Below are 9271 nucleotides of genomic sequence, written 5' to 3' on the forward strand. Positions count from 1 at the left end.
ACAAGTTTTTAAGTTAGAAGTCTTCTAAAAAAATAGTTTTGAAAGGTCAAGTGATGCACGTGTGCTGCACGACATATCAAGAAGTCGTTTTTTGAAGAAAAAAAAAACAACTTAGTGTGTGCTGGTGAGACTTAAAGAAGAAGAAGAAGGTTGAAGAAAGAGCATTGATCAAAGGAAAGTTGTAGATCTGGATTTCTCAGATCATTACCATATTCATTGAGGTATAAGGCTTGGAACTTTCTCTTTGTTTTCTTAGATCTAGTATTTATGAAGTTTTGGTCCCTTTTTGGTCATATGATGAGATCTAGTTGATACCTTCCACTCCTGAAGTTAGAATGGACTTTTGTTCATGTTTCTGAGGTCCTAAGTCTATAAAGTTAGCACCTTGATGGTTGTGGATCAACCATTCATGAGTTTAGGCCATTATGGTGAAAGTAGAATGCTAAAAGTGAGTGTTGGGACATTTACAAACATGCAAAGGCTCCAAGTTCATGACTTTATGGATTAAGACATTAGATAAGACTCGGATCTGAAGTTTAAGCTTTTAGTTGCAAGTATTAAGCACTTAATGGAAAAGTGCTTAATGAACACCTACGATAGGCGTATGTATAGGTACATTGTGTGTACGCTGCTCGATCCCCAAATTTTGGCTTGCTTGGTAGTATGCACGGTGTACCCAGCTCATACGTAGTGCGTACTAGGATTCCTTGTAGAGCGTTGGGCGTAAGCCTGAGTACGCCTGGCATACTTAGTTGCCGTTGACGTTGGTTGACTATGTCGGTTTAGGCCAGTTGTGGGCTAGAAGAGTGTTAGGCCTTTTAGAGCTTTAGCCTTCTAATTTTGGGCCATCTCTAGGCCTTGGGCCTTATTAGAATTAGGCCCATGAGTGGTTCTGAGCCCAATTAGGAAGTTGAGCCTTAATAGGCTTTTTGGTGCTAATGGATTGGGCCTCAGATTTTGGGCTAAGTTAGGATGGGTAAAATGGTCTTTTACCCTAAATGTTGGACAATTAGACTAGGATTCCAGTTTTAGGTTGTAACCCAATTATTGATTGGATATTATTTGGTGGTGTTAGCGCGGGGATTTTTACGGATCAGCTGTCCAAGTATTCATCTGAGAGATTCAAGAGTTTGAGGTGAGTTTCCTCACTGTACTTGGCGGTCGAAGGCACCAATTCCGGCCCATGGTTTATTATGATTAGGATGCTAGTTGTCTGCGTGACTCTTCCATGTATGATATCTTATATGTACACTGGGTAGGTCCTTATGAGTATATTGTTTGTTATTTGTCTTTGTGATTTTTACATGTGTTTATATGTTTATATGTATACAAGGCGATGCCCGATGATGGACCAGGCCCACTATTTACTGACAGATCTATTTCGAGTAGGGCCCGATGTCGGACATGGCCCATTATATGTTTGATATGTATGGTATGTGGTATTTTAGGGAACTCACTAAGCTTCGTCCTTACGGTTTTCAGTTTATGTTTCAGGTACTTCTGAATCAAAAGGGAAGAGCTCAGGTGATCGCATCACACACACCATAATTGTTCTGCATTTTACTTTACTATGATGTATCTAGATGCTTTGATCATACTTGGATTTTGTTATGGTTTATGGATATTTTTTGAATGATGGTTTTTGCTATAATTAAACATGAAATTTTTGGCCTTAATTTTTGGAACGTTACAAATTGGTATCAGAGCCTTGGTTTGAGGGATTCAGGCATACCCTCAAGTGTGTCTGAACTCAAATTGAGGATTTGGTAAATTTTTCACAAAACAAAACATGTTTGTTGGGCTTATAGTGTTGCGTCATGGGCTCGGTCCTTATCCCAGTTTTGGTTGCCGGTTTGGGCCTGTCCAAAACATTTTAGTATTTAAGGTGCATGCATGCATCCTTTGTAAGTAACGGTTTTATTATTTTCTCTCACAAGTATTGAAAACCCTAGCTCGCCTCTACAGTGGAAGTTCTTCGTCGAGCTCTGCTGAGGCGTGACTATATTTGAATGATAAGAATTACTTTGATTCTATTATGTGTTCTTAATTCTATTGTGTTTGTTTTGTTTGTTCATCATCTTTACCTGTGAAAGATCTAAACGATCTGAGTTTTATTCTCATCAATTGGTATCAGAGCAGGAGGTTGTGTAATTCATACACATCTCTTCTGTTGAAGAAGTAATTAGGGTTTTTCCGCATTGATTGATATTAATTGAGCCGTCATTCCATATTGGCGATCTCATTAATTGTCGATCTTACTCTAACGATAAATTACAAGTCTGATCTTAAATAGGTAATCGATCAAACGTCATCACAATGTCCATGGATGATTCTCAAACCAATCCAATCAACATCTCCAACAGCATTGGTTCAACGACAATGATTCCAATCTTGTATACACAGGATTATGAAGTTTGGACGCATCACTTTAAAGATTATGTGATCGGCTCAGAAGATAATGGGTACTTGATCTGGGAAGTTATCACTATTGGCCCATTCGCTCACTCAAGCACCTCAAAGATTGTCAAAACTCAAAAGGAGTACAATCAGCTTGTGAATGATGTGAAAGATATTCCTCAAGACGAGAAGGATAAGTTTCAATGCAACATCAAGGCCTTAAGAATGATTAGGTTTGCTCTTCAGTCAGATACATTTCGTTTGCTGAGTTCTTGCGCTACAGCTAAAGAGATATGGGACAGGTTGAAAGAATTGTATTCCACTGATAAAGATCTGGAACATTCTATTCAGACCTTACTGCTTTCAGAATTTGGTGAATTCAAACAGAAGCCCGAAGAAAAACTTGTTCAGGCTTTTGATCGGTTCAATCATATTTTAAGTAAGATGAGAAAACATGGGATCTAAAGAAATGTTATAGAACAGAAAGTTGCCTTCATGAACGGTCTCAGACCCGAATGGATGGCAGTCGTGTCCACAGTAAAGGCACACGAACAATTTAAATCATACTCTCTTGCAAAACTGGTGGGAATCCTGAAGTCCCATGAGAGTGCTCTGTCAAAAGAAGCGAACGTGGTTTCTAGTTTAGGTTCATTAGCCCTTGTTTCAAAAGGGAAAAGTGTTGTCGAAGTAGAAGAAGAATTTGATCTTGCTGACTACGATCTAACCGGTGAAGAATATGCCCTGAAGGTTTCCAACCCTAGAAAGTTCATCAAAAGATAATTCCCAGCTAATAAGAACCGAAACTGGAAGGGAAGTTACAGTTTTGAAAAGGTTAATGAGGAACCGAAGATAGGATCCAAGTCATAGGAATCCAAGAAAGAGGCGAAGATCAGTGGTGACTCAGGATTTGATTGTCACTATTGTGGAGGAAAGAATCACTTTGCCAAGGATTGTATGTTGAAGAAAATGGCAGAAAAGATAGACAAGGATGATGAGGAAGCGAGCCTCCTGAGACGGTTGGAGGAAATCAAGAAAAGAAAATCAGCTAACAATAAAACCATGAATGCTTTGATTGTACATGATACATGTAACAATGACGAATTCGGTGGAGTGGAAGTGTGGTCCACGGATTCAGAGGACGAAGAAGTAAGAAAACCAACTCATGGAAAGGAGATGCTAGTGAAAGAAGAATATGATGCAGGAAGGTGTTTGATGGTGACAGAAGGAGTATCTCAGATGAGGGGATATGCAACAGATGGTGGGCTGGAAGAAGAGAAGGAGCGAGAGGACAGGTGCTTCGCTGCGAACCCTGTTAGTGCACAGATCAACGAATGTGATGAGTTGATCAAGAAGGTACAAAATATTCTCATTTCTCTGAAAATACCTATTACTAACTATGAAAAGGAACTGAATAGCTTAAAATCAAAATTTTCTAGTATAAGTAGTAGTCTCACCCAAACTCGTGTCATAAACTCTAACCTGACTGATCAAATTAGCAGGATATCGTTGAAGAGTGAGGAAAAGAGGATGTGGATTGAGCAGAAGGAGAAGGAGTTAATTAGATCTAAGGATGGATCTATCTATTTACAACGAGACAATCTTAAGCTTTTAAAACAGCGAAATGTTTTTTGTTTAATTGCTAAGAGACTTTATTTTAATATCACTCAATTGCATCTCGATTGTGAAATAGGAAAGAAGATACATCATATGATTTTACCCTTCCTTGAGTTAAAGGAGGATGAAGTCGATGCCGAAGCTTACAACTGTGAAAATGTTGTATCTTCTGATGAAGTATCTCCTGCCTACAAAATTGGTCTTGACAAAATAGAGTCCTATATAAAGTCCAAAGACTATAAGACATGGTCAAAAATCTATTAGATAAAAATGATAGATTGAAATTAAGAACCGAAACTGTAAAGAAATTTGACTCATTGAATGCCAAATTAAGTTTAGAAAATAAAATTGATGTTGAAAATGCATATGATCTTAATGATGACGATGATCTGAGTGAAATCTTTGTAGAGGATATGGTGGACTGCTCAGAATTTGTCAAAAGCGAACCTGAAACTCATAAAAATCTCATTTTTGAAAATTCCATTGAGTTCGCTCGCTCATCGACAGACAAGACCAAAATTCTCAAGGCAAAGGCCATAGTGTATCAAAAAGTTCAGACCACTCCTAATCAGGTCTACACAGCTCAAGGAGTCACTCCTCAACAAACAACAGAACTGACTGCTATGGTAGAAGAAGATAATGCAGCTGGATGTGAAGAGTTCTTTTGGTCCGCACCGATAGACAATGCTGATGAAATCAAAGGCCTATCTCAGAAAACCTCATGGAGAGTGAAGGGTAGGTACGTGCCAGAACCACTCAATGAACCTACAAGGTATGATTTGTTGAGCACAAGTGGAACTAAACCATATATAGGTGAACCAGGGAGCGAAACATCTTCATCAAAGAGCGAATGTCATGCTCAAGTTCCAAAGAAAAAGGCTAACATTCATAAGAATCCAAAATAGGTGGTAGAACGAAAACACCAAAGAAATCTGAGATACAAGAAGAATCTCACAGAAAGAAAATAGTTTTGGAGATCTCAAAATCCTCATTATGTCAGGAATGAAAGGACGCATAAGTCTCGAGGAGAATCAAGAAGCAACCGACGGGAAGGTTTCGGTCCTTGGAATGAAAGGAACCGAAAGGAAAGTTTCGGTCCGCATCAGGTAAGGAACCAAAAGGAAGGTTTTGGTATGACACAAACAAACAACCGAAAGGAGAGCTTCGTTCCTCACAGAGTAAACAACCAAAAGGAGAGCTTCGGTCCTCACAGAGTAAACAACCGAAAGGATGGGTTCGGTTCCAAGTTCAATCAAATGAACATAAGGAAAGAGTGTTCTCATTCCCAAATAAGAAAGAATAACAATCATCGATCCAATGTCACTTCTAAACCCAACTCTTCTCATTCTAATTCTTATCATTCAAAAGATTTAAAGGGGAAAGGAAATCTCTTTCCGGAAGATAACAGATGCCCAAAAGAGATCCAAAAGAATGCAGACGTCAAAACCTCAAACCCTACGTCTAATGAATCTAAGCCAAACAAAATTAAAGTTTTCACAGTCAAAAGAAAAGATGAAACGACTTTAATCAACAACTTATTTGGTTGATATTTCTCTTACTATTCCCTGTCCTGTAAAAGGCTCATAAGGACCCAAGAAACTTTGGGTTCCTAAATCTGCTTAATATTTTGTAGGTTATTCGTGACGAGCAGTTTGACTAAGAATGGTATACTGATAGTGGCTGCTCGCGTCACATGACAGGTAGAAAGGAAGAACTGAGGGAGTTTCGATCTCTCAAGGATGGTGGAATAGTGAAGTACGCCAACAACTCGTTTGGGACTATCAAAGGCTACAGAATGATTACGAATGGTGATTTCTCAATAAGAAAGGTCGCATACGTTGAAGGATTGCAGCACAACCTTATCAGTGTATCACAGCTGGTGGTTGGGACTGGATTAAAAGTCTCATTTGATGATGAAGGATTAGAGATTGTTGAGAAGAAGTCAAATAACATTATGTTGAAATTGAAGCGAAATGGGGAAATGTACCCTTTAAACCTCAATCCAATTTAAGGGAAACCAGCAGTCTGTTTGCTAACGAAGGCTCACTCAGACGAAAGCTGGTTATGGGATCGAAGACTTTCTCATCTTAACTTCAAGGATATCAACAAGCTTGTTTTGGGAGATCATGTTCGAGATCTTCTAGTTCTCAAATTCGACAGAGAACATCTATGTGCAGCCTGTGAAATGGGAAAGCAGAGTAGACAAAGTCATCCCTCTATTATCAATACAAAGGTAATAGAACCATTGGAGCTATTGCAAATCGATCTGTATGGCCCCTCTTCTATTGAAAGCATTGGTGGGAACAAGTATATTCTGGTCATAGTGGACGACTTCTCTCAGTTCACATGGGTGTTTTTCTTAAAGCAAAAATCAGAAGCTACTCCTAAGCTCAAGCTCTTCATAAAGCAAGTTGAGGTTCAACTGAGGAAAGTAGTTCGTAACGTAAGAAGTGACAATGACTTGGAATTCAAGAACAAGGATTTCGAAGATTTTCTTGCTGAGAAGGGAACGACTCATAATTTCTCGGCTTCATATACTCCACAGCAGAATGGTATCGTTGATGCTATTGCTACTGCTTGTTATACTCAGAACAGATCATATCTAAATAAGCGATTCTCTATCACTCCTTACGAGATCTTGAACAATCGCAAACCGAATGTGAAATTCTTTCATGTGTTCGGTTCAAGATGCTTTGTCTTCAACTCTAAGGAGAATCGAAACAAGTTTGATGCTAAAGCTGATGAAGGAATATTCTTAGGTTACTCCCTGCACTCTAAGGCATATAGAGTTCTAAACAAGCGCTCTAAGAAGATTGAAGAAACATACAATGTCACTTGTGACGATAGCTATGTTAAGAAGATGAAGACAACTGAAGGTGCAATGCATGAATTGTTTCCAAACACCAGTCAAGTTACAGCTTCTATCTCAAATCTTTTCGAGCAATATATGCTTCTTTTTGATGAGCCTCAAATGGAAATCGATTCTGAATCAAAGGCAAAAGACAACAAGGTTGATAGCCTAAAGCAAATCATCGACGATGTTGCATAGAAGATGGCTGTTGATCAACCTAAAGAAACCGAGAGGCCAGACTTAAACGAACCTTCAAATGATCGTCCTTCTGTCCAGGGGGAGGGTTCGTCTTTGCCAAAAGATCAAGGTGCTTCATTCCAGGGGTAGAATTCAACGTCACAATCATCAAGCTCAACTGAAAGTCCAAACAAAGGGGAACATTCTGATCCAGATATTGAACTGGTGTCATCATTCGAGGGGGAGAACACACATGTCAATGATGATGATATCCTATTAGAATTGGAAGAAGAAATGAATGCAGAACTGGATCCCTCTTGTGATCCAAATTACCCACCTCTTATTAAATGTACAAAAGATCATCCACAAAGTCAAATCATTGGGGAATCTTCAAAAAAGGTGTTAACTCGATGACAGATCAAAGCGAAAGAAGTTGCACTCTTCTCTCAAGTAGAGTTTTGCATGTTCAAGTCCTTTGTCTCTAAGGTTGAACCGAAGACTGTGAATTCGGCTCTGGATCATTCTGATTGGGTTCAAGCCATGCAAGATGAGTTGAATGAGTTTGAAAGAAACAAAGTGTGGCGCCTTATTCCAACACCAAAGGATGCTTCAGTTGTCAGTCTCAAATGGGTATTCAGAAATAAGATGGATAAGGAGGGGAATGTGATCCGTAACAAGGCTCGGTTGGTTGTAAAAGGCTACTGTCAAGAAGAAGGTATCGATTATGAAGAGACCTTCGCTCCTGTTGCAAGATTAGAGTCCGTTTGTATCTTTCTTGCTTATGCTGCACGCAAAAACTTTGAAGTCTATCAGATTGACGTAAAGTGTGCATTTCTCAACGGAGAACTTGAAGAAACTGTGTATGTTGAGCAACCACCAGGCTTCGTGAACGAGAAGTGCCCTGATCACTGTTACATACTTGACAAAGCCGTATATGGCCTAAAGCAGGCTCCTAGAGCATGGTATGAAACTCTCACCCGATTCTTAAAAATGTTGAAATTTAAACAAGGTTCGGTTGACCCAACCTTCTTTCGTAAGAGAGAGGGTAACCACCTTATGATAGTCCAAATTTATGTTGATGACATCATCTTCGGCTCCATGAATCCCAGCTTAACAGCTGAATTCAGGAAGTTGATGGAAACTAAATTTGAGATGAGCTCAATGGGTCCAATTAACTTTTTCCTTGGCTTAAACATTAGACAGAGACCAGACGGCATTTTTATCAATCAGGAGGTATACACCAAGACACTGCTTGCCAAGTTTGGCATGATGGGAGATTCCAAAGTGAAAGTTCCAATGGCTTTTGAGACAAAGCTTACACCTTCGTTGGAGAAGCCAGCCGCTGACATAACGCTTTATCGACAAATGATTGGGTCTTTAATGTATCTAACAACAAGCAGACCTAACATCATGTTCTCAATCTGCTACTGTGCTAGATTCTAGGCTAACCCACGCAAACCTCACATGCTAGTCATGAAGAATATTTTTCGCTATCTGAAGTGAACCTCCTCTCTCGGTCTATGGTATCGAGCAAACTCAAGATTCTTTGTTCAAGCTTTCTCAGATGCTGACTTAGGTGGCTGTGGACTAGATCGCAAAAGCACCACTAGAGGATGCCAATTTCTTGATGGCAAATTGGTCAGCTGGCAATCAAAGAAACAAACCTGTGTTTCTCTTCCCACTGCAGAAGTTGAATACATTGTTGCCGCTTCATGCACATCTCAGGTTGTATGGATACAGAGTCAACTTAGAGATTATGGGCTGAACATGAAGAAAATACCACTATATTGCAACTCTGAAAGTGCAATTAGGATTTTTCATAACCTAGTGCAACACTCGAAGACAAAGCACATAGCACCGAGGTATCACTTCATTAAAGATCACGTGGAAGATGGCAACGTAGAAATTCACTTCGTAAGGACGACTGATCAACTGGCAGATATATTCACTAAGGCTTTACCTGAAGCAAGTTTCAACAAAATTTTACAAGGCCTAGGAATGATGGAAGCAGAATCAGTACCAAAATCGTCTTCGCTTCAATAAAGGTATGAAGCGAAATAGAGCGAACCGAAATGAACCGAACGTTCGGTCTATTTCGGTTTCGGTTCAACCAAGAACCGAAATAAACTGAACGTTCGGTCTATTTCGGGTTCGGTTTTTCTGAATTTGTTCATTTCTTTTTTCATCACAAGGCATTTTGGGGTGTATTCATTTGTACATCTTTTAAGTATT

The sequence above is a fragment of the Lactuca sativa genome, chromosome 4 (genome assembly GCF_002870075.4).
Source record: "Lactuca sativa cultivar Salinas chromosome 4, Lsat_Salinas_v11, whole genome shotgun sequence".
Classification (NCBI taxonomy): Eukaryota; Viridiplantae; Streptophyta; class Magnoliopsida; order Asterales; family Asteraceae; genus Lactuca; species Lactuca sativa.